This window comes from Passer domesticus, chromosome 3 (assembly GCF_036417665.1).
Source record: "Passer domesticus isolate bPasDom1 chromosome 3, bPasDom1.hap1, whole genome shotgun sequence".
Classification (NCBI taxonomy): domain Eukaryota; kingdom Metazoa; phylum Chordata; class Aves; order Passeriformes; family Passeridae; genus Passer; species Passer domesticus.
Window position 1 is genome coordinate 7,125,028 of NC_087476.1, and position 23,420 is coordinate 7,148,447.

General features: G+C 40.0%; 2 long non-coding RNA genes across 4 annotated transcripts; one reads left to right on the forward strand and one right to left on the reverse strand.

The window, feature by feature from the left end:
* The first annotated feature begins 11,368 nt into the window (after positions 1 to 11,368).
* LOC135297885 (uncharacterized) lies at positions 11,369 to 17,985 on the forward strand. Its single transcript, XR_010359810.1, has 4 exons — positions 11,369 to 11,585; positions 12,177 to 12,292; positions 17,027 to 17,086; positions 17,920 to 17,985. It is a non-coding gene; the product is annotated as an uncharacterized LOC135297885 (long non-coding RNA).
* On the reverse strand, positions 17,345 to 20,195 carry LOC135297884 (uncharacterized). 3 transcript variants are annotated; one of them, XR_010359808.1, is made up of 4 exons: positions 20,102 to 20,195; positions 18,769 to 18,869; positions 17,635 to 17,797; positions 17,345 to 17,368 (listed from the first exon to the last, which is right to left on the reverse strand). It is a non-coding gene; the product is annotated as an uncharacterized LOC135297884 (long non-coding RNA). The 3 variants fall into 3 exon arrangements; XR_010359807.1 differs by lacking the exon at positions 17,345 to 17,368 and having other exon boundaries at positions 17,529 to 17,797; XR_010359809.1 differs by lacking the exon at positions 17,345 to 17,368 and having other exon boundaries at positions 17,529 to 17,797; positions 18,756 to 18,869.
* Positions 20,196 to 23,420: the final 3,225 nt, after the last annotated feature.

Consider the following 23,420-nt stretch of genomic DNA (forward strand, 5'->3'; position numbering starts at 1 on the left):
GACAGTATTTTGACAGTATTTTTTCACTATATATTGTGATCCAAAAATATCAAGTAACACATTTAAGAGCATCTGTCACAAATACAGTTGTGCACCTTTATCTGAATCAGATGAAAATTCCGTTTACCAAAATAATATAAAAAAATGCTGAGATCTTTCAGTAGGCCTTGCAGTATTTTTTATACTAAAATCCAGTTCCATTTGCTGCTAATTACTGCTACTCATGTATTAATTAATTTGATTTATTTTTACATTATTTCTTCTTCAGAATGTTATTTACAATTAATTGCATATTATTTTACTATGATATAATACAATAAGACCTAAGATTCCAATAATATAAAAAAATATTTAAATCCTATAGTTATTGCCATGAAAGAAACAAAACACTGATTGCTTTCCAAATTATTTGGAACCCAAATTTGGAAAAAAAACCACAAATTCTGAAACTTTTAAAGGAAAGATGAAAAAACTCAGTGATGTTAATACATTCTCTTCAATAAAAATAATTTCTTCAGATCCAAAATATATAATACTACTATGTCTTGGCTGTTGTTCAAAGAGTTCTTATTTCAAACACATTTACCAGGACATAGCTGTAGTTTTCATTGAGATTTGGGAGCAATAGGGCTGAGCAGACATGTTATATCCAAATTCACGCATATCCAAATTATTTTCAGAAGTATTTTATTTTTCCTCACAGTGCTGCTGCATATTTTGCTTAAGAAAATGTCATCATTTAAACTCACAGAAGCTTTTGATGGAAAATCTGTTTCTATGCACCACACCTGGCTCCAGATTTGATGCTGTGATTGATGTCAGTGACATCCCTGCTGTCACTCGCGGGGGTTCAGTGCTGTCAGCTCGTCCCCATCCCTGCTGCCCTTCCACAATCACCAAAAGGAAAGTTTCTCTTTGCCCCCAGAGGAGCGCCCTGGCCTCCTGGCCCTGGCCCGGGGCGTGCTAAATGAAGGGATTGAAATCACCAGCCTGTCCCTGAACAGCCCCTTTTGATGGAAGCTGGGGTCTGAGTTTCAGAGCCCTATTCAGTGTGCTAACACACATAATTGATGCCTTTTCAGCCTCCTTTGTTCAAGTCTCCAGTCAGCCTAATTAAGTTCTTGTGATGCAGTAATGAAGTAAACATTTCCACGAATATCTGCATTAGCTGGATGGCAGATGCCTGCAATTAAAATACTGTAGCTATATTAGAGCACACGTATTCCATATTGCTTTCAGATCTGTTGAAAACTTATCAAAAGACTGTTTGTGAGTTTTTTCCAACATGGAAAAACACCAGCCTGAGTCATGACCTAGGACCTGCCAAATACCAAGGGAAGTCAATGGGTTGTGGACTAGACCCTTACAGAACTCAGACTCACCTTTGATTTTCTTTCTGTGAAAAAAGCTTGGCCACGGTGATACATGATAGAAAAATTGCATAAAACCACATGAGCATTCTCTTTAGTTGATGAAATTTAGTCAGGGTCAGATTTAAGTGGAATAGATTGAAAAGTTGGGTGAAAAAAGGTGTGTGGAAGAAGGGACATGGTAGATAGCTCAGCTCCTTTGCCAAAACAGTCACTGACATGACTTGAGAGGTTTGAGAGCTCAGTAATGTACACACACCTCACGATGCCTTTGAATTCAGGACCAGAGGATGGGTCTAGACATCCCCTGTGGCATGGAATATCTTAATTTTCATTAAAAGGTGCTTGACTGCTATACTTAAAGGTTCTTGAACTGAACCCTTTATTTCAAACTACCATCCCTCACAGCCAAGTAGGCACTTCTAGCTTTGCAATTGCTCTGAAATAGGCACACTCGGTATTTAGGGGGGAGAAAACAGCTCCCATTTGCCATCTACACACAGCACCTAGGCTGGAGCTATCTCCAAATAAAGTACTCACCTCTCTGCCAGAGAGATGAGGCTGTGGCCTCATTAGCTTTGGCCATTACAAGGTAAACCCCCATAAACCCCCACCTGGAGTGGGAGAGCTTCCCTGGCAGGTTTTGTCACCCTGACAGAGCTCTGAAGGACAGAGTTCAAGAGCAGGGGAGCTGGTGATAAATAGGAAGGGGTCAGAGAAATCTGACAGACAAACCATGTGGAGCAGAGAGGTAAATGAATCAGAGGGCTGGCTTGTATTACTGCAGAGGAGAAAGAGGCAGCTCACCCAAAGGGCAAGAAATTAGAAAGGCTTTCACATTAAATCTACTGCACAAAAGTAATCCTTGATTTATACAAGAGGAAGGAAGGAAGGAAGGAAGGAAGGAAGGAAGGAAGGAAGGAAGGAAGGAAGGAAGGAAGGAAGGAAGGAAGGAAGGAAGGAAGGAAGGAAGGAAGGAAGGAAGGAAGGAAGGAAGGAAGGAAGGAAGGAAGGAAGGAAGGAAGGAAGGAAGGAAGGAAGGAAGGAAGGAAGGAAGGAAGGAAGGAAGGAAGGAAGGAAGGAAGGAAGGAAGGAAGGAAGGAAGGAAGGAAGGAAGGAAGGAAGGAAGGAAGGAAGGAAGGAAGGAAGGAAGGAAGGAAGGAAGGAAGGAAGGAAGGAAGGAAGGAAGGAAGGAAGGAAGGATCCATATGTTCTTCTGTCTCTTCACAGTCAAGGGGGTTTTTGCATCAGTAAAATAAATCCTTTTTGGGAAAATCACCATCACTGCTGGTCTGCAGATCTAACACATACATTTCTGCCTTGTTAAAGAAACACTTCTGTGCTGCATTTTCATCTTTGTTCCAGATTATGGAAATGGTAGGGACAGGGACATGGATAGCAAGAGCAAAACAAATAATAGAATCTTTTTCTTCTTCTTTCACTCCCTCCTTTCCCACTTCCCTATTAGTAGTTGTGTTCTTCCTGCATTGTCCTTCTACCATGGACTGACTGTGAGTTCCAGGTCAGAAGTAAGTCCTTCATTACTGTTACCCTCCAGAGCTTCCTAATGAGGGAATTACCATTCACAACTGTTGTGCCAAACACAGAAAGCAAATCCTCTTATCACCTGGTTGCTGATAACATCTGCAAGCCAGCTCCGAGCATCCATTCACCTTCATAGTCCCTTTTATTGCAAGAGAAACCAGTTTTCTGCAGCCCAAGCTGGAGAGGACACAGATTTTGATAAACAGCCCCCAGCCCACCAAGAGCTCCCTTCTGTCGTGCTGTTTTCCTGCACTACTCCCAGATCTTTGGCTGAAAGCTCTCTGGGAAACATTTCACCTTAATGTGCTAAAGGGAATGAAATACAGAAAACAGATTCAAGGCACCTCTTAGGGCTCCAAGGCACTGCACATTGCTCTCAGGAGCCTATTTTATGGTGCTTTGTCCAGTGCAGCTCTCATTTTGCCAAGGGGCTGTATGGGATCCAGGGGGAAATGGCTCTGAAAGTGAGCTGTAACTCTCTACAGGCAGTTAGGAACTCAGCAGCTAACAAATGGAGGAAAACTGCCTGGTTTGTTGTGCTACCACAACACCCAAAACAAGGCAACCCTCCTGGCACCAACATAAGTAGGCATTACTTTATACTGCCAGGAAAGCTAGAAAAACTACTTAGAAAAGTGTGTGCTGGAGTAAGAGCCTGGGTAAAGTGAAAATAAAATAAAAAGTGTGCTGAAAAAACTGGAGCAAAGTAATAGAATGGGGCTTTGACATGATTACAAATCAACTCTGCTCCACACCAAAGGGTGTAACAAGTGAGGAAATTAACTCTAGGACACTAAACCATGGCTGCAGCCTGCACGTGGTAGCAGTAGCAGGTCAGTATGTGACAGATTTTCCTCTTGGATTAAACATGTTAAATATTTTGTTTTGGAATGTGGCAGTTTTCCCAGAGGTACATTTGTTTCCAGATACTTATTTTTCAGGAGGTTTTATAGATTGGCACATTCTGCATCCTAAAGTTAGACACTGAAAAAATGTGGAAGCAGAGAAGGCATTTTTCCCCCCTTTTTATATTGCCATTTAAAAACATTTTCCAGTAAATGTGCCAAATTGTGTTTGTGCTTTAAAAAACTTGTATCAACAGTAAGTGACAATCTTCTTTCTTACCAGTCTAACATTTCTCCTCCTTTTAGGTTTTAAAAGGACTAAATAACAACACATCAAGACATCAATTCCACACAAAAACTGATGCTGAGTTTTGAAGCGTATGTTCCAAATTTGACTTTTAAAAATGTGACTTTTTGGAATATTTGCATCACACCACTCATCTTTTTGTCACAAATGAATGGTTAACAATACATTTCACAGAAATACAATCTAGGAATTTCCATTGTAGCATTTCTTATAGTTGCTTTGCTCCTGGTGGCTAGTGAAAGCCCTGCTAATTAAATGCAGGTTATCTTCATGCTAATATCTCATCTGAACTATTCAAAGGATTAGAAGTGTTTGCATCTAACAAAGATGGGTACAAAATCTAGTGACAGAGTGAACCAGCATAAACACCATATTCAGGCAGTAAATAATGTCTCTTAAAAGACCCCATTCTTATTGAGAATCTTTCTGATGGTGGTACCTTCAACTTCCTCTCCCCATAAGTTACTCCTGCATTTAACCACCCTTATTACATAAGATACAGGAATGGATTATCTGAAGGTCAATTTTCTTAACCTTTCTTTACCTTTACTTTCCCTTCTCTTTACCTTTCTTTACCTTCTTTTCCTTGTTTTGCAGCCTGTGTTTCCTGTTAAGCCATTGTCCATAAATTTGAAAACCTCACTGGTGCCACACATCTCTGCATGTAAAAAGCAGCACATAGGGATTAACTCATGTTTTCATTTTTAAATTTTTTTAATGGAGTGAATTAGGTAAGCTCCATGGAACTTTACTCTGTAAGGCTGGTTTCCAACGCTTGAATCCTCTCCTGAATTCTCTCTAATACTATTTTCACATCTTAACATGGGTATCCCACAACTAGAAATGGCTTAGACCAATCTTATCACACCCTTATTTATGGGAAGGAGCACTTTTTTATGCCTGAAATGTAGTTTTTTGCAGGTTGGACTCTAGAGACCCCCGGACATTCATCGAGTCCTCAGCAAGTCTCCACATGCCATGACAAAGCCTGTCCCCTTCTTTCCCTGTGCATTACTTTTTTTATCTGCACTGAAAGGTTAAATGTCTAAGTTTAGACAGGAAATTATGATATAGTCAATGCAGTCAATCAGATCCAGAAATTCAGTTGATCTAATATAGATTTACTGTGGGAAAAGCCGAACTCTCCAGGCTTGAAACCAAGATATTTGAATCATTCTAATAAATTATAAATTGCTCCATATTTGCTGTTATGTCAGTGTTCACATCATCTGTCAGTCTCTAAATTGCATTTTTATTTCCTAAAATATTGATAAAAATGTTAAATGCACTTGCAAAATTATCTGAGGACCCATACAGGTAATAGCTAATGAATAACACCTGTTTGAGATCTGGCACTAAGACAGTCTTTAACCCATTTAATACCTGACTACTTAATGAAAGAATTCCCCATCAAAATAATACTAAATCTAGTGATTTCCTAGTCCAAGGAAATTTAATTTCCATCCTATTTCTTTAACTAATAATAAATACACTCCTAGTCAGTGGGAAATTAGCAAGAGGCTGTGTGGGGTTCAGTTGCTGACCGGAGTTAAACCACAATGCTACCTGACAAATCTGGTCCTTGGCCTTTCTTTGAACTCTTTGATCTGAGTATTTTTAATAAAGAAAAGCACTAGTTTTACAGCTGCTATCATCATTTCAAAGATGTGCATATATGAAAATTATTATGGCTAGTATAAATTTACTGTAGTAACATAAATTCATTACTCTGTTAATTATTCCAGGTATATTATGTGCACAGAACAATATCCTGTATAACAGCTAATATTCATTTGGCCTCTTGGGTGATTCAGGATATAAACTCTTAATGCTTAAAGATTGCACTCCCTTATGCTGTGATATTCATGCAATAACTCACAGATCTAACCTTCAATTTCAAGGGATGCTTGCAAGAATTTTGGTTTTCCATTCGTCCCCCAAGCTATTAAGGCCATTTCTCTGAGGCCAAAAACTACATGATTTTACTGGTGGTCATATGTCAAAACTCTCCTTCCCCTGAAACAAATTGTCTAAATCCAAATTACCAGTGGGAATAGTTTCTGAGAAATGTGATCCCCAGCCAGTGCCAGAGCCCTGTCTGTGGCTGTGCTAATTATCACACTCCAAAAGTGTGCCAGGAGCTGTGCTGGCCATTAAACCACACAGGAATTTGGAGGTTGTGCCTCAGCCTGAATCCTGACACCAGTTTGTTCCTGGCTGATCTCAGCTGCAGTTTATGCACCACTGAGACTCTAATGTGGCTGATGTCAAAGCCAGGAAACTAAAAAAACTACATGTGGGCAAAAAACAATGTCTCAAGGATCAGGAAATTCCTTATCCACACAGCTGTCTCATGGAAATCATCAGTACCAATGTCAAGATGTTCCACTCTTTGGTTGACCACCCTGAGGATCCCATGGTGCATGTTTTCCTCTCCAGGGCTTGTAAGGGTAGGGAGGGATATGGGGATGTTAAAGTTTTTCTTGAAGTTTTCAACTCCTTAAGCCTCAGAGGTCACATTTTGCAGATCTAGCTTAGAAGCTGATTGCATCCTCCTCTGTTACCACCCTTTCTGTGCTTGCTGTGTCACCAGACTGATGTTTACTGTTTCTCCTGCAATGCTTCTAAAATGGAGCCATTGATTAGCCCTACAACATGAAACATTTCTTCAAAATAATCTGACCTGAGGAATGATTTGATCAGAACAACCCGGTCTTTGTTCTCTCTCAGACTGTTGACTCCCTCTTTAGTTACTTCATGGAACTTGCTGTGACACAAAACCATGTAGAGATGGCAAATAGCTTCAAGTTATTTCCCTTGATGCCTTTGTGGGACTGCTTGCTCATTTTAGACATCCAGCTTCAAACCTCTAGGGAATGGCAGACACACCAGGGTGTGCTAGAAATTGACAATTAAAGAGCTATATCTGAAAAATCTTGGAATAAGTAATAGCAAGGATGTCGAAAGTCAGTTTGGTGATTTAAAGAGCCTAGGACACTGGAATGAGAAAGTTTAGAGTTTGATTCGATTCTTCATGTGCTTGAAGTTTTGATGGACTCGTACAACTTTCATTCTCTGGCAATTTATACAGACACAGATTTGGAAAAGAGTTTTGCTGAGCTCTAGTTCCAGAGCAATTTATGCCACTTTCTCTCTGGAAAAATAGATCATAATGAAATGAATTTAGGGTTCTTTATTCAAAGGCCATTTAGTTCCTTCATTAGATTGTTTTAGTAATATAAATTGCCTGCTGCTGAAAAAAAACCCTAAACTTTTCAATCAGTTTTACCATGAGAACCAAGCCTGAGGAAAAGTCATTTAAAAAAAAGTCTGGCAAAACAGAAAAAATGAATGTGCCTCTACAGCTCAGCCTGATAATAACCTCCTCTGTAAAATTACATGAACTCCTGCTCTGTAAAATTGTGTGAACTCTCTGTTCCAGAACAATAGTATAAATGAGTCAATTGTAGATCTAAAAATTGTTTGCCAGCTGCTGTCTGTTCTGTTACCAACACCTGTTTTGGCTCATGCCCTCATTAATTAAAATGTGATGAGCAAGCAGACAAGTTCAAAACATAATGCTGACACTCTCTGTACAGCTGACATGAAATCCATATCCATAGTAGTTCTCATCCAAAACTAGGAAGTATTATGGCTCTAATGCAGTGGGCAGGGGGTTCATGGTTTGGGGTTTTGGGATTTTTTTCTTCCTTCCAAACTGCTACATTAATGAATCTGTTCATTAAGGCTACATTTGGTTGTGGTAAATTGAGGGGAGAAATCATAGGCTTTCCAGACCAGAAAAGCATCTTTAAAAAATTATACCTATTAAATACTACCAGTTAACCATTCCAAACATTATTTGGCCATTTAAAAATGCTAAAGTCATTACTATTTTTCATTGTTGTCTATTCCTTCATTTCAGGACTGTCATAACTGGAAAATAATCCCTTTTAAGAACTTGTACTCCTAAGCACTTTGCTGTGCTGCAGCAGAAGCCTTCAGACCCCCATGACATACAGTCCTATCTGTTTTTCAGAGTTGATTAGGCTGGTTGGAAGGATCTCAAAACTGTGAATGTCACCCTGCTCAGGCTGAAACTTCTCAGAGCTCCCTGCTCTGTTTTCTTCATGATGGGCACCACTTTTTCCCTAGAGATGCACAACCAACCAAGCTAAACCTCCAGGTTTCAGGACTGCCTGCATAGTCTAAAAAAGGTATTAAACATTGATAGAAATATAAGTAATCTGGCCACTTGTGCCAGCATCCTGTAATTTTTCCACAGGGTTGCATCCTCTTTAGTGCACTCACCCACAGAGTGGAAGGCCTTGTGCTGATGGAGAATTTTATACAAAATTCTGTTGGAGAGACTGAATAAATGGGTTGTGTCATGATAAAAACATTATACAATGCAATTTGATGTTGAAAGAGGAGAACAAATGTCATGGAACCAGAAAATGACCAGGCTGAAGGGAGTCTTGTCCTAGTTTGGGAGTTAAGGAACTCCTGGCTGCAGAGTCCCAGCAGTCCTACATTTCTTGTGCATTATATATTCAATATAGACATTTCAGAACCATCTGGACACAGTCTCATGCCCTGTGCTCTGGAATGGTCCTGTTGCAGCAGGAAGGTGGGACCAGATGAGCCACTGTGGTCCCTTCCAGTTCATTCTGTGACTTTGTGATTAGATCATCTGAAAAACCCATTCCTGCAAGTTGAGTCCCAAATCCCAGTTGTGCCCACTCACCAGTCACTGTCCTAACAGAGAATTAACACCTCCTTGTTGCTGTTTTTTCTGGCATTGGTCCTGTCTTGTCTGCACAGGGCCTTAAATTCAAGGGAAGAAGAAGTAAAAATAAAAAAGGGGAGAAATATTGAGGCAGGATATCCTGAGATATTGGAGAATGCACATGACAACCACCTCAGACCCCAACATTAACCTTTGTTGTCATGAAATGTATGACAGAGCTGAAAGAAGCATCCAGAAGATGCCAGATAAGTTAATGTCTAATTTCTCCTTCCTGAGATGTTAAAAAAAAAAAACCAGTTCTGTAATAAGAAAGTAGAATAATTAAAATTATGGAAAAAATCCCAACAGAGATAATTTCTCCAGAAATGTTTCTCCTTGTCTTGTTCATTTTCAACATAAAGCTTCTGAATATTAATTTGACTATGTACCATGAAACAGAATTAAATAATTATATACTATATCTGCTGTTTAAGAAGTTCTGTTTATGAAATTAAATTGATTTAGATCTTTCACTTTGGGGTTTCTTTCCCTAGGTTATTGTTAGTGTTGTGTTTTCCAGACTGTTGGAAAAAAAATAAACCATGTCTATAAAAGTGAGAGAAAGGGAAAGCAACAAACTGACCTTTTCTAGCATAAAACATAGACATTTTTACTACTGTTTATTTTTTTCCTGCCCCACATTCTGGACTTATCCAGCCCTAATGTGCATATCAAGTGAAGATGACTGTACAGAGTTCATCTCATCCATATCCTGGGGTTCCTTATGCCAAATATTGCTGGTGGGAGGCACAGTCCTTGCTTGGGAGACAACTCATATTATTCAGAAATGTCCTGAAAAATTAATTTGAAGCTCCTTTCCCCAGTGAATCTCTATGTTGACTGGCAGCTAAGTGTTCAACCCAGCAGGATATATGCAAAGGAAAACAATTCCTGGCATGGATTCTCTCCCAAATAGACATTTATTTCTTCATGGTCTTTAACAATGGCTGTATAGTCCCTTCCTCCTTGAAATTTGCAGCCTTCAGATATTTGCAGTTTTTACTCTGTTTCTCTCTTTTTACTCATGTGGGTTGTGCACAAATGAAAATGAGTGAAATTCCCATTTCCCAATGGTCTGTAACCCTTTTGATAGCAGCCAGTACCAAGAGCATGTATTAATTTTCCTTATTCTTTGAATTTCTTACAATTCACCAATCTATCAGTGTCTTCAGAGTCCTAACAATTGTTGTGTATTTTTAAACTAATCTCCAAAGAGGAGGCATGGAATTTTTTTCAATGGCAGATGAAAATATAGCAGTATTATTAGTTTTCAAATACACATGTAAAATTGTATTCAGGGCGCATAATGCAGAGGAAAGGTCTCTTACATCAAAGAGATTAATTAAAAAAAACACGAGAAAGCTTGAAACTGCTACCTGCATATACTCACTGCTAACAAGATTGCCAGCCTTTATTTAATAAATAGAATTCTCATGTAAAATTAGACAGGAAAGATAATGAAATTAAGCATATGCTTAAAGTAGCTCGATTCCATTATTTTAAAATCCTATTAGGAAATAATTATGTCTCTACACTTACTGCTTTTGATGTGTATCAATATTCAAACAGGTGATATTGGAACTGAAAAGTTTTTTGAAGGAGTTTTGATCCAGGAGCAGTTATGGCACAGCCCTCCAATTAACTGCATGTTTGGAGGGTGTTGTAAGGGAACAGAATTGAGCCTCAAAGCAACTCATATTCCTTGCAGCAGGCAAAAGTAATCAGGTGAGGCCAGAGGTATCTAAGCAATTAAAACTTAATTTTATACATTTAATTTGGAGTACTCCTCCTAACAGAAATTTTGTTTCCAAAAAAGACTTCACTGAGTTGTGACAGGAGAAGTAGAGCTTGTTGGGCACAATGGATCCTCTGTCACCAATCCAAAATCGAGGCAACTCCACCCTGAGGAGTGAGAGAGCCCAGAGCTTTATCTGAACACAGGGCACCATCCACATCAGGCAGGAGCCTGAGGACCCCAGCACTGCCTGACCCAACACCATTTCATCCCATGGAAACTCAGAGGTTTCTGATCCATCCTCCAATGCACACCACGGACAGGTCTGACTGTTCCTGGCCAGAACAGTCCATGGGATGGCTGGGGCAGCATTCCTGGGAGCCTGGTGTAGGTGGCTGCCTGAAGTGGATCCATCAGCAGCCCATCTTCCTCAGTTTCACACACACCAGCACAGGAGTGCACACTGTTTATGGGAAGGCTCTGGTGCCATGGCAGGTTCTGTCCCAGCTCCTCTGGTTGACTTTAGGTGCCTCAAGGGAGAACACTGCAGCCAAAACTACCATCAGTGTTTTGGGGCAGAGAGGTAACAATTCAGTCTCTTCTCATTCACTTCTCTACAAATTCAGGCTAACTTTATAGAAGCCATTTAGCATACATTAGCATAAAACAAGAATTGTGAGAGACAGGGATAATGAGGCTCATTAACTTTATATCTGCTTTTATGTGGAAGAATTGCAAGGGTGTGTACTGAGTGTGGTTGGGACTGAGCTGACATTCTCCACAGTGTTCCATTTTGGATCTGTGATGAGAGCCGTGCTGACGACACAGCCATGAGTTAGCTGTGGCCAAACACTCCTCCTCCCTTCACTTTTAACCTGTCTTTACCTCAACACACAAGATTTTTTGACTTTTTCTCTTCCAGCTCTTTTCCCCATCGTGCTGGGAGGGGGATGACTCAGTGTGTGGCTGTGTGGGTGGGTACCTGCTGGCCAAGGTAAACCTGAGCTCTATCAGAGATGGTGATAATTGCTGCAGGCTCACCAGAGGAAAAAACTGTTTCAAAGAGAGATTTAGGTTAGATAGTAGGAAGAAATTCTTCCCTGTGAGGGTGTGAGGCCCTGGCACAAGATTCCCAGAGAAACTTGTGCCAGGGCCATCCCTGATAATGTTCAATCAGTGAAGCTCTGAAGCAACCTGTTCTACTGCCAGGTGTCCCTGTTCATGTCAGGGGATAGAAACTGGAGAATCTTTAAGTTCCCCTAGAACACAGGCCATTCTATGATTCTATTATAAGATCAAACTATGTAATGCTTTATGTTTTTCAAAATTAGGCCACTGAAAAATTCAGATATGGATTTAGGACTGCACCCATATTCATCACTTGTGACTCTAATGTTTCTAAACATGTTACTGATGGATCATTTTTAGCACTAACTTTTCCTTGAACCTTAGCTAAGTTAGCTTTCCCTATATAGCTTTGAATAAATGAATAAAAGAAAATGAAGATCAGAGGGTGGTGAGGAGGGGGTGTCTGTGATCCCAAAATAACACTGTGTTTTATTTTATGCTTTTCCCTTCCTTGCAGCAGAAAACAGGAAGAGAATGAGCTGTGACATCACTGGGTATCTCCAGCTCTGTAGGACACCATATTCCAGCCCCAAGAGAGTGTCACTTTTAGAGGAGTGACCCAATGGCTGAGTGGTAAAAGTGACCAAAGCAAAGTCAAGGCCAAGGGGTGAAATTTGCAGTTGTTTATTGTGCTGAAAATAAACAACTAACCAGTGTGTTTAATCTAGGACCCGGCCAGCCATGCTGTCAGATGCACCTCCAGAGGGAAGGGCAGGCAGATTTGGAGGGAGGAGGTGGTCACTATAGAGACAGGCCAGGGCATCTAATTTCCTAAATTAAGTCATCTCATTAAGTGCTCTCATCTAGAAGAATGTACCTAAATTATTCTGTTCATCTTTAAAGCACCAGAACTTTGCTAGTGGGTGGATTGATACCTTTAGGTCACATGAAAGAGAGGCCACCCCAAAGAAAGTTTGGATGTAGCCACCTTGTTCTGGAGACTAGACAAGCCAGACATGCCTCTGGTGTATCTGACTAATACTGATGTAGCTAGAGATGACAGGAGATGGGAGAAAGGTGTTTCGTCACCTTCCACATTTCTCCCAGATTTTACTCTTTCCATTTAAACAAGGATTTGGTACCTTTGTCTCAACATATATCCATAATACAAGGTTTAGCTCTTCTGAGTGTTTTAAGCACTTTTTTCTAGGTAATTTTCAAGAAAAGTCTGGACTTTTGTACTGAAGTGAGTTTTATATCTCCCCCTTTTAAAACACTTTATTCTGTGGTGATCCTGCAGCATTTTTCAGCTGGGAGAACCTGCAGGGGGAACCTGAGCAGTGTCAGGTATTCATCTGGATTTCAACAGGTTTAATTACTTGCTGACCTGCTCCCATTTTTCTTTCTTGTATTTATTCAAGCTGTTTAAAAGAGACAAGGCAAGATTGCACCTTCTGCTTCCTTCAAATTACTTGGAAAGTTCTATGCCTCACCAATACAGACAATGTTGATTTTAGAACAACCCCTACAAATTGCCTTTCTGCAATTTTATACGTATGGGAGTATGCACAGATTCTAAAGCAAAGTAAATAGATAAAATCTCTAAACCTCAACCATATAAAATATTAATATTGAGCTAGCAGAGATTTTTCCCATGAAAATAATTCAGATTTTGCTGACGGGTGTTTTCACTGTGTTAAACCTCAGAAAACTTTGTGGGTTTCGTTGTTTCCAGCAAGGACAATTAAAAAGAGTGTCCTGGAATTATAAGTAGAACTTAATTTGAAATCTTCTACTGGCTGGTTGAAACACTAAACTTTTGCTGGTTCAGAGCAGCTTCTCTTTAAAACTGTTAATAACATTCTGGCTGATCCCAGGGTGTTCCTTGCCATTCCAGAGCTCCTGCCACTTCAATTCCAGTGAGCTGTCTTGTCCTGCCTTGAAGCTGATCACCCAAACAACCTGACATGGACTTTGTCAGTCACAAAACCTGAGACTGGAAGGTTTTAAAGGATAGAGAGAAGGATGCAGGAAAAGGAGGAGGGAGAGGTTGTGTAGGAGCTCCCATTTCAGTGACAAGCACTTTAGTGACACTGTTATGCTTAGTGAAGCATAATCACAAATCTCATTTGTAAATGTGGACTTTTTTGTACATGAGATGGCTTTTTTCCCCATCTTGCAATATTCTAGCTTGGCTGCCCAGTTCTAAGACAGTAGATGTGAAAAAGAGTAGTAGAGAAGGGGTCAAATTACACACTTACACCAGATACCTGTATGGATTTAGGAATTTAGGACTAGGAACCTCAGCCCCATTCTTTCTAGTTCAAGACATCCATATCAAATTAATGTAACAGAGAAATGTCTTGCTAAAAGTCCATTAGATCTGCTCCACCAGATCTTTGAAAGTCTCTTCCAGCACCTTTCTTTTGATAGTCCATCCTCTTGCTGAATTCCAACTTCAACTTCTTTATTATTTATGCCCTATTTTGTTCTTCTTGCACAACTATTCATTTCCTTCAACCCCTCTTATTCATTTTTGTTGCTCATATGACTGTTATTACACTTGACATTTTCTAGGGCCTGGGTCATGAGTAAGTTCTGCCTTATGGACAGACCAAAAGTTAGATATCTTTCCATAAACAAAGCTCTAACTTAGTTCTTTTTTTTTTTCCCACTTCTATTTCCTGCCTTACATGTTTGAGCTGTCAGGGATGTAGGGAAGGATATGCTTACACCCAAATATCTGCATGTGTTATCTTTAACAATCAGGGCCTTTGGAGAGTGAACTGGAAGTTAATGGAGATGACAAGGAGCAAAGGCAATGAGGAATAGCCATCCTACTTGCCTGTCACCCAAGAGGAAATGAGTTTGCATTCTTCAGAGTGCTGGCTATTGAGTGGCACTTCATCTTGGTTGATTTTTACATTGCTCCAGAGAGCAGCAGTGCAAATCCCTTCATTACTGACCTGGCTGATAACAGACACTGCAGGAGACAGAGATGAGATCAGTGTGGGTCTGTGCTCACAGTCTGAAAAGTCCTGAAAATCTGCTAATATTGACAGTCTTCTAGAATTACGAATCATTTTCCCAGGCACCACTCTCCTGTGTTGAACAATTATGTCAACAACTTCCAAGATCATGGGAAAAAATCGACCTTGCTTCCTTGGTGGGAATACTACAATAAACAAAGTATGTTGTAAAGACCTGAGCTTGAACAAGAATGGATTAAAACAAAAAAAATGTGCTCAGTGGAGATGTGTAAAGCACCTTCTGATGTGGTTGGTGCAGCGACACAAAACAGAGTAAGTGGCTGCCCTCCACTTTTTAGAAATAACCTTGTGGTTTATTTTATCACAGGATTACCATCCTGTGGAATTTGGTTCTAATAGTTCCTACAGAAACTCACTCAGGCTCCTTTTGTTGAATCTCAAGCAGTAAAATAATAACAAATAGGTCTGTGGTGTTTCAAGCATTCACCTTTTCACATCTCTTGGACATATCTCTCTTTTGTAGCCTCCTCTGAAACTCTGTGTTTGGAAAGTAAGCACAAATTCTCAACCAAAGTTTGGATTCCTCTGTGCCTCCCAGCAGGACAGCAAGAATAATAATGATATTCACCCTCAGGTGGTCTTTGCCATAATACTGAGGTTTGGGCTGTCTAAATGCACTGCAGGGATGTGCAGATGGATGTAGATGCAGAGCACATTCCAGATTATACTAGGCCCAAACTTAGGAGAATAAAATACCACATATTAAGAACTGAGATACATTCTGTTTAGGACAGAAAGAAATTTATGTCTACATAGAGAACAATCTAATGAGGATGTGATGTGGCAGAAAAAAAGATATTTCCAGCTTAGTGAGGAAAAAGCAAGCAAAGTATTAGCAAGAGCTTTGTTCTCCATCACAGTTCCCAAATGAATTCCAAGGTCTCATTTCTTTCTGCAGTTCATAGACCTTTAAACCCAAGGACTTTTTTTTTTTTTTTTCATATTACCATCCAAAACCCAAGTCACAAGAACTTTCAGAGACTCAAAGTTCCGAAATTTTGTATTTCTGGAACCTATAAACTGTGATACAAATTTCATACCAAAACTGATGTATCATTTATCAGGTATGAACAAGCTGTGACAACAGTTACTATAGAGAGATTAGTCCCTAACCAGACAGGAAATATAGTGATCTTCCAGGAGAATGGTTTGTCTGAATTTTGTCAAATATGCATGATATCATGCAGTAGTTTTTTCTCAAGTTCCCATTCAGTATCTGACTTTTCTCAGATTGTGATTAATCTATCGAATTCATACTTAAGTAGACTGAATTTGGACTTTCAAATGCAGAAAAACATTTGCAACTTAGCTGCCTGGGCATTGGTTTTGCTTTCTGGACAGATCTTTGCACACTGAATTGCTGGGAACATGATAATAATGAACAGCACTTTTGACATCATCAGTGCAGTTAAACAAGAAGACAGACCCTTTCAGGAGAGTGTGCACTGATTCGCTTTAGATCAGCTGGAGTAGCTGCAGCAAAAGAGAAAAAGATGAAAAAGCGAGATTGAAATGGAACAATTAACCTCTCTGCAGGAAAAAGGGCACAAAAACTACCTAAGCTGACTGCAGATAGCTGTAATTAAGGGATTGTAACTCTCTTTGAACTAGCTAATACCACAAAGACCAAGACTAATCCATTTAGTCTACCACCCCACCTCCCACTGGTCAAAGATAAAGGTTTATGGCCTGTGATAATCAGGAGATTAAGTTGAATGACCATAATGAACCCTCCTAATTTTCAGCTCTGAGGAAAGACCCATTTTCTTCCCCACACAGAGGTGGTGGTCCAAAGTAGGTCTTTGGACAGCCATCCAAACTTAGGCATCATCTGTGATTTGAGGTCCCTGAGGGTTTCTGTGGCATTGACAGCAGAGTGGGAAATGCAGGAATTCCTCTGAAGAGTGTCTGGTTTTCTGCAGTGGCAGCTGGAGTCTGGGTAAGGTTTCCCATTGCTGATTGAATCTCATTTGCTGCAAAGGCCACCATGTGAGGTAAAAAGCCCAAGCAGAACACAGTGATTGAACCAAATGTCACACAAGGAACAGGATGGAAAAATTGGTTTTTATGATCTCTACCTCCTGAATTGAGCCCTAAACTGAAATTTCACAGTATTGCCCTAATTAAAAGAGACAACAATTGAACTCATGTGCTGATGTAGATGGGTGGTGTTGGTCACAAGTCATGCTGAAACAAATGGCCTGTGAACTTCAGCAGATGCCAGAGGAGCAGAATGAGAGGAACTTCCTCCTGCCTCAAGAATCACAGCTAGAGCTGGACCTCAGCCTCACCCAGCTTCATTTCCTCTCATTTACAGGCATTCAGATCCAAGGCTTTCTGTGTTCCTGCCTGCAAACTCTCCATCACAAGCACCATTGTAAGTACAATTATTAATAGCACTGAGGAACTGCATGACTTTAGCCATTCTAAGAAAAAAAAACCCTGAAAATACATAATTTTTGAAGCCACACAGATATTTTTCAGCAGAGCAATTTTTCCTTCCAAATATAGTACTTCATCAGCAGCAAAGGATGAGCTTTTTTGTTGAAACAAGTGAAGATATAATTATATGTTTTGAGAGTATCTGAACTCTTTTTTCCAAATTACTTCTTTTTAACTTTTTGAGATGCCATATTCCATAACAAGTAGTTGTTAAAGCCTAAAATCAAGAGGAACATTTCAGGATTGTAGAGGCAACTGGGGAGGTTCAGTTGTTTTAGGTTTTTTCCTCTCCTCTAGAATAGTCATTTTGCTTCATAAATAACAAAAATTTCTTGGAAAGGAGATATCCAGTTTCCCCATGGCCTTACTGGCTTTGTTAATCAGCCTAAGAAACAGATAAATGAAAACATAGAGCTTAATGTAATATAAGGCAGCATGCTTGCAATTGCAGTGTGTGCCTAGAGACAAATCATTGCTTGACACCTCAGTGGAATGTTGGATTTCACTTCAGTGACTCAGTCCTGCCTTTTTCACGCTGGTTATCCCAGAAGGAAACTCGAGCAGGGTCCTTTCCATTCATCATCTCTTTTTCTATATAGGCCTTTGTGAGCACTCCCAGAAGATCACAGAGAAAAATGTTATGTACCTGTGCAAAATCATAAGAAACATAAGAGGGTCACAGTTCTGCAGGTCACCATATTTGGGGCAGGTGTTTGCAGAAATTACTGCTAAGTGCTGTGTTTCCAATTTGTCCTGCTTTCTGCACAGACATCTCTGCACAGCTGTAAAGGACACCCAAAGTAAAGGACCATGGATAATCACACCCAGCTCTGGTACGATGCTGTGGTACTGCTTCCATCATGAGATTGGTGCACCACAGGTATTCTTTGTTTGACTCAAATTTTCCTGGTACATCCAGGAAAACACAAAAAAGAGGAGAGGAGGAGAGGAGGAGAGAGGAGAGAAGAGAGAAGAGAGAAGAGAGAAGAGAGAAGAGAGAAGAGAGAAGAAGAGAAGAAGAGAAGAAGAGAAGAAGAGAAGAAGAGAAGAGGAGAAGAGGAGAAGAGGAGAAGAGGAGAAGAGGAGAAGAGAAGAGAGAAGAGAGAAGAGAAGAGAAGAGAAGAGAAGAGAAGAGAAGAGAAGAGAAGAGAAGAGAAGAGAAGAGAAGAGAAGAGAAGAGAAGAGAAGAGAAGAGAGAAGAGAGAAGAAGAGAAGAAGAGAAGAAGAGGAGGAGAAGAAGAGAAGAAGAAGAGAAGAAGAGAGAAGAAGAGAGAGGAGAGAAGAAGAGAGAAGAGAGAGGAGAGATTAAGACCATTACAGGTACAGTGTCAAGAAAGATTTGCTGCCTACAGCTGGTCATACTTGGCTAAAGTGGGAATTTCCAGCCCTCCCAGGTGGGCTGTCTTTCAGAGCCATCTCTTTCTTCATGTACCTTGTTCCTTCCAGTATAAGAAGTCACTACTCTTGGATGTCATCATCTGTGTTTGCAAATGAATAACTGTTTATGGCACTCTCAGAAGCTGTTGTAACTCTCTTTTAGTAATGCAGGATTCTTTTCTGCTAAATGGAAACTTGTTGCATATCCCATCTGCCTACCACCTCACCTTTGTCCACCACCAGACTTGTATTATGCCCAATTCACAGTCCAAGACAAGGACTCTTTCTCCTGAGTTTGTTCAATGCCTGTAGTGTTCCAGTTTGTATGAGAAATATCTTCTCTGAAAGGCATGACACTTTTCTCAGATATGTCTCATCTGTTGCTTAAGGATACTGTGATCTTCATCATATTTATAGCTGGGATAATAAGAAAACTTCAGAAATTTTCAACTAGCATCAACTAGTTATGTCTTTTAAAAATATTTCTGAATAGGCATATTTCATTTCTAAACAAAATCTGTATGGGTCAGATCCTATCACTAGTGTAGCTACTGTAAAGTAACAGTTCTGTTGATTTATGTTATCTGAGAATCAAATCCTCGTTAATGGGCTTTCCAGTTCCATGAAACACAATATATGACATGCAAGACTTAGATGAGGTTAATTATCTACCTTGCAATAACCTACTTTATAACACCATCATGTCCAAATTGGCTTCAGTAAGCCAAGTTGGTAAGTTCTTGGCTTACTGAAAATCTGACATGAAAGCAATGAGAGCTGGCCAGATTTCAGCACTTTTTGGAATCAACCCCTAATTCAGGGTTACCTTTGGTCCTCCCTGTCTGGATGAGAGAAGTTCCCCTTTGCCTTTTAATAATTCCTTCTGATGAAGCTCCTTATCATCTCCCCTCTTTTACTACAATGTCCTTTTCTCCAGCCTCCATTATTTAAGATTCACATATTTTATCCAGTACCAGAATTCCACAGCCCATAAAGATTCACAGGAGCTCTTATCTCTGATTTTCATGATGAGCTACGTTCAGTCTTGCACAAGACCCCATTTTCCAAAACACTGTATAAACACATCATTAGAAGCAGTCCCTTCAAGAAATTTTCTAATCGAAGCATGAAGAGGAAGGTGAAGGTGTCATCTCCCATCCTCTGCACTCAAGTGCCTCCTGCATCACCTCGACTTTCCTCTTGCTTTCAGTGTTTGGAAGAGAACAGATGTGGCTGGGCTGCAGGAGGCCAAGTCAGAAGCATTCTTTCTGCTCAGGAAGTGTAATAGTGTTTGGCTCTTCAGGGCTGTTTATAGTAGCCAGGACAGCAGGTGTGTTTGGATGGTTCAGAACACCTTCTGCCACTTTTGCAGGCTGTGTTCAACCATAACATCACTGAGCCTGCAAATGAACTGCTGAAGTTACTCCTGTGCTTGTCTTTTATACTACCTGTGCCAAGGAACATTAAGGGAAATATTCAAATATAAGGGGGACAGAATGGAAATGGAGGGAACCCCTACCCTTAATATACACGGGGTTTTGTGTCTCAGAAAATTGCTATTTCTACTTCCAACCTTATGCAAAAATCCAGAACAATGCTTGTTGTTGAAGATCCTGCTGGGAGGGACCATTTCACAGCTGCTGAGGAGGCTTCCTCAGCCATCCACAGCAGGAAGGATGTGACCAGGCCCCAGGAAGCTGTGAGATCACAGCTTACATAGGCACACATTCCTATTAAAGCAGCCTAAGAGAGACAATGGGATGGTGCTGTAACAGCAAGGGCACCCAGTGAGCTCAGTCAGGAGGTGTCAGGTTTTCTGCCATCACAGAAGTACTTGAATTATTGTTAGCTTGATTCTTGTGCCTATGCTACATAATTACAGCACAATTTCCTGATGCCAGCCTTAAAAAATTGTATCTCATCTACTTTAATTACTGGAATTGCTGTGCCAGTGCAGTGAGAAGGACAGCACCCTAAAATAGGGGAGTTGTCCAAGGAAACTCAAGCAGTGGGGTGGAGTGGGGTGCTCAAGGTGTGAAGGAACCAGAGGTGAATCCTACCCCACAGAGACTGTGTGGACATATAAACACATCCATAGATCTGAGTCACACATCTTGTCTTATTCCTACCAAGTTACCTGTGCCTTGTCTCGTTAATTCACTGTCCATCCTTCTCTCTGTGAGAAGACAGATTGTGGGAGATAGATGTGTTGCACATATTCATGAGTAATCCTGTGTATGTCTCTGTGGTCAGCATTCATTTACAGGATGAACACTGGATAGCATTCAGGAAAAATACCCAGAAATAACTTGCATTGAGAATAATTCCCTTCATTCAGCTGAAATGCAAACCCAAGTAAGGGTTTTCAGTAAGAAGACTGAAAGTTTAATATTGCAGTATGCAAAAAGTTTCTTTCATCACTTTTAAATAGGTGGTGCTATTCAGTTCTAATTAATTCTGCATTTCATTTCCTATGAAGAAAGAAAGTAAACCACTGCACTCATTTTATCTTTTTCCAAATACTATTTACTCAATTTGATTAATCATTATTATTCAACAGAAGTTCTTTAAAGAAACTCAGATTAAACTCCATTATGCAAAGCATTGTATATTCATACAGTAAGAGACAATGCTTGCCTCAAAGAGGTAACAGAATAAATAGATAACAGGCTTGTTGAAGTTCTCATTTTATGGACAGAATTTATACAGCAAAACCACACTGAATGCCCAAGGACAGAGAGGATTTCTAGAGCAGAACTGACTTCAAAACCTAGAACTTTTAGAATATGTCCACAGGGTTTAAGGGATTTAGGACCAAAAAGTCTCTCATAAAAATACCAGGCACAGACAATATCTGAAGATAGCACTAAGCAGCACTTGCAGAAATACTCTTCAAGCCAGAAATATCAATAGGATTCCCCTTTCTCATTGCATCTGGGCTTCATGAGTTGTCTATAAACTACACCACATGCACCTGCACTAACCAGATTTTTGGGATACAGTCCAAACAAGGCTGGACCTCTCATTATCTGTAGATAAGTTTAAGTTCCATAGAAAATAGTTGCCTGATTTTATCCTATGTAACACTGTGCCATCTGAAAGCTTGTACCTGGGGCTTTTGACTAAATGTGCCAATAGAACACAAATATTTACATCATTTTTTTTCCCTGCTGGCAAAGAACATCAAAAAGAGAAACATCATATATTTTTTCCCTTAGCAACTTTAGTCTACTCAGGATTGTGAGTTGTAGGTCATTAGAGCACAATATTTTTCCCCCAGGGCCTACAGCAGAGGAAGAACTGTTTATTCCTTATTTTCCTCTGCTGCAAAACATCTTATAAATTTCAACATAGTTAAAAGTAAGTTTTTGATAACAATTGAGTCCTTCAAACTGCTAGACTACATTTCTTCTCTTTATCAGCCTTGAGATGTTCTTTCCTTACACTGTGGGGAGCTACCCAGTTAAGAAACCAGCACAATAAACCTCTCTCCTAATTTCACAGAAGTAACATACCATAAAAACCATTTCAGTAGTGCCAGAGATCAGAAAATACCAAGCATTTCACAAAAAGTGTATTTAAACATAGGCCAAATAATGAAATACTTTTAACTTCTATAATTTGCTGTGAAATTGCTGCTTAAGACACTTCCCAGTAATGGAAGAGGATGTTCCTTCTTCTTCAATACATGCAAGCTTTCCCCTTTTTATAGGACATACTACTTGATTTTTGTCCAAAAAGAACTGTGGCATTTTCTGTTGTGTTTGCTGCACGTTCACTGATATCTCATCACTGCCTCTGACACCTCCAGCACCACACCAGGGTGAACAGAAAGGAAAGCACAGTGACTGATCTGGTGCTACAAAACAGCACAGGACTCTGATTAGCTAACGAGGGCTTTCATTAAATAAAGATTTGGATTGGAAAGGGGCTGTAAAGATCATCTAATCCCTACATCAAGTTGCTTAAAGCCTCATTCATCATGACTTTTAATGTTTCCAGGGATGGAGTAGCTACAGCTTCTCTGGGCATCCTCTTCCAGTGTCTCACCAGCAACATCATTAAAAATTCTTCCCTATGTCCAGTCTAAACCTACCCTCCTTCAGTTTAAAACCATTGCCCTATGTATTATCACTGATTAATCAATTTTCATAGCTGTGACTCTACAAGTCAGGCAAAGATTAAGTAAATGCTAATATTCAAAGGAAATGGTAAAACTACAATAAATATAAATATAATACTGGTACAAGGAAAAAATATGAAGCTGTATCTCACATAACTCAGGAAGTCACCTCAGAAGATTTTAATCAGCCTGGTCTGTTTTGGCTAGCACTGTGGTGGGTGCATGCAAAACAGGGGAAATGTTCTTTCTTTTATTGCTAAGGAACAAGACAAGGTGAGGGGAATGTGCAAAAGTTACAAGAGTAATGAAGTTCTCTCTTGGTCAAATAATCCCTTCCTCATCAATGCAGTGCTCCTCACTTCCCATGGTGTTTTATTCAGTCCTCATGCACTGTGTTTGACAGAGCATTTACCATTTCCCTTGCACACCTAATCTGCAGTCAAAACATCCTCACCAGGCAGGAATTGTTCACTATACCTAAACAACAGTGGAAGAGGGATGTAAAATGCCCTTGGTGCTCACCTGACCTAGGAAGGCAGAAACTGTTATTCTGCACTGAGATAAGGCACATCTGACCCCAAAGCCACCCCTGCCAAGGGCCATTGACAGGGGCTAAGGACATGAGTGCTGAGTCCTTCACCAGAGGGAAATTAGCTGCTTCTCATCTGGTGTTTATTATTTACTTCCAACGCTGCAGCAAGAGGTTTGACATTACCTCCTTGGTGTCCAGGGCAATGTAAGAAATATTATGCATGTCATGGATAACCTT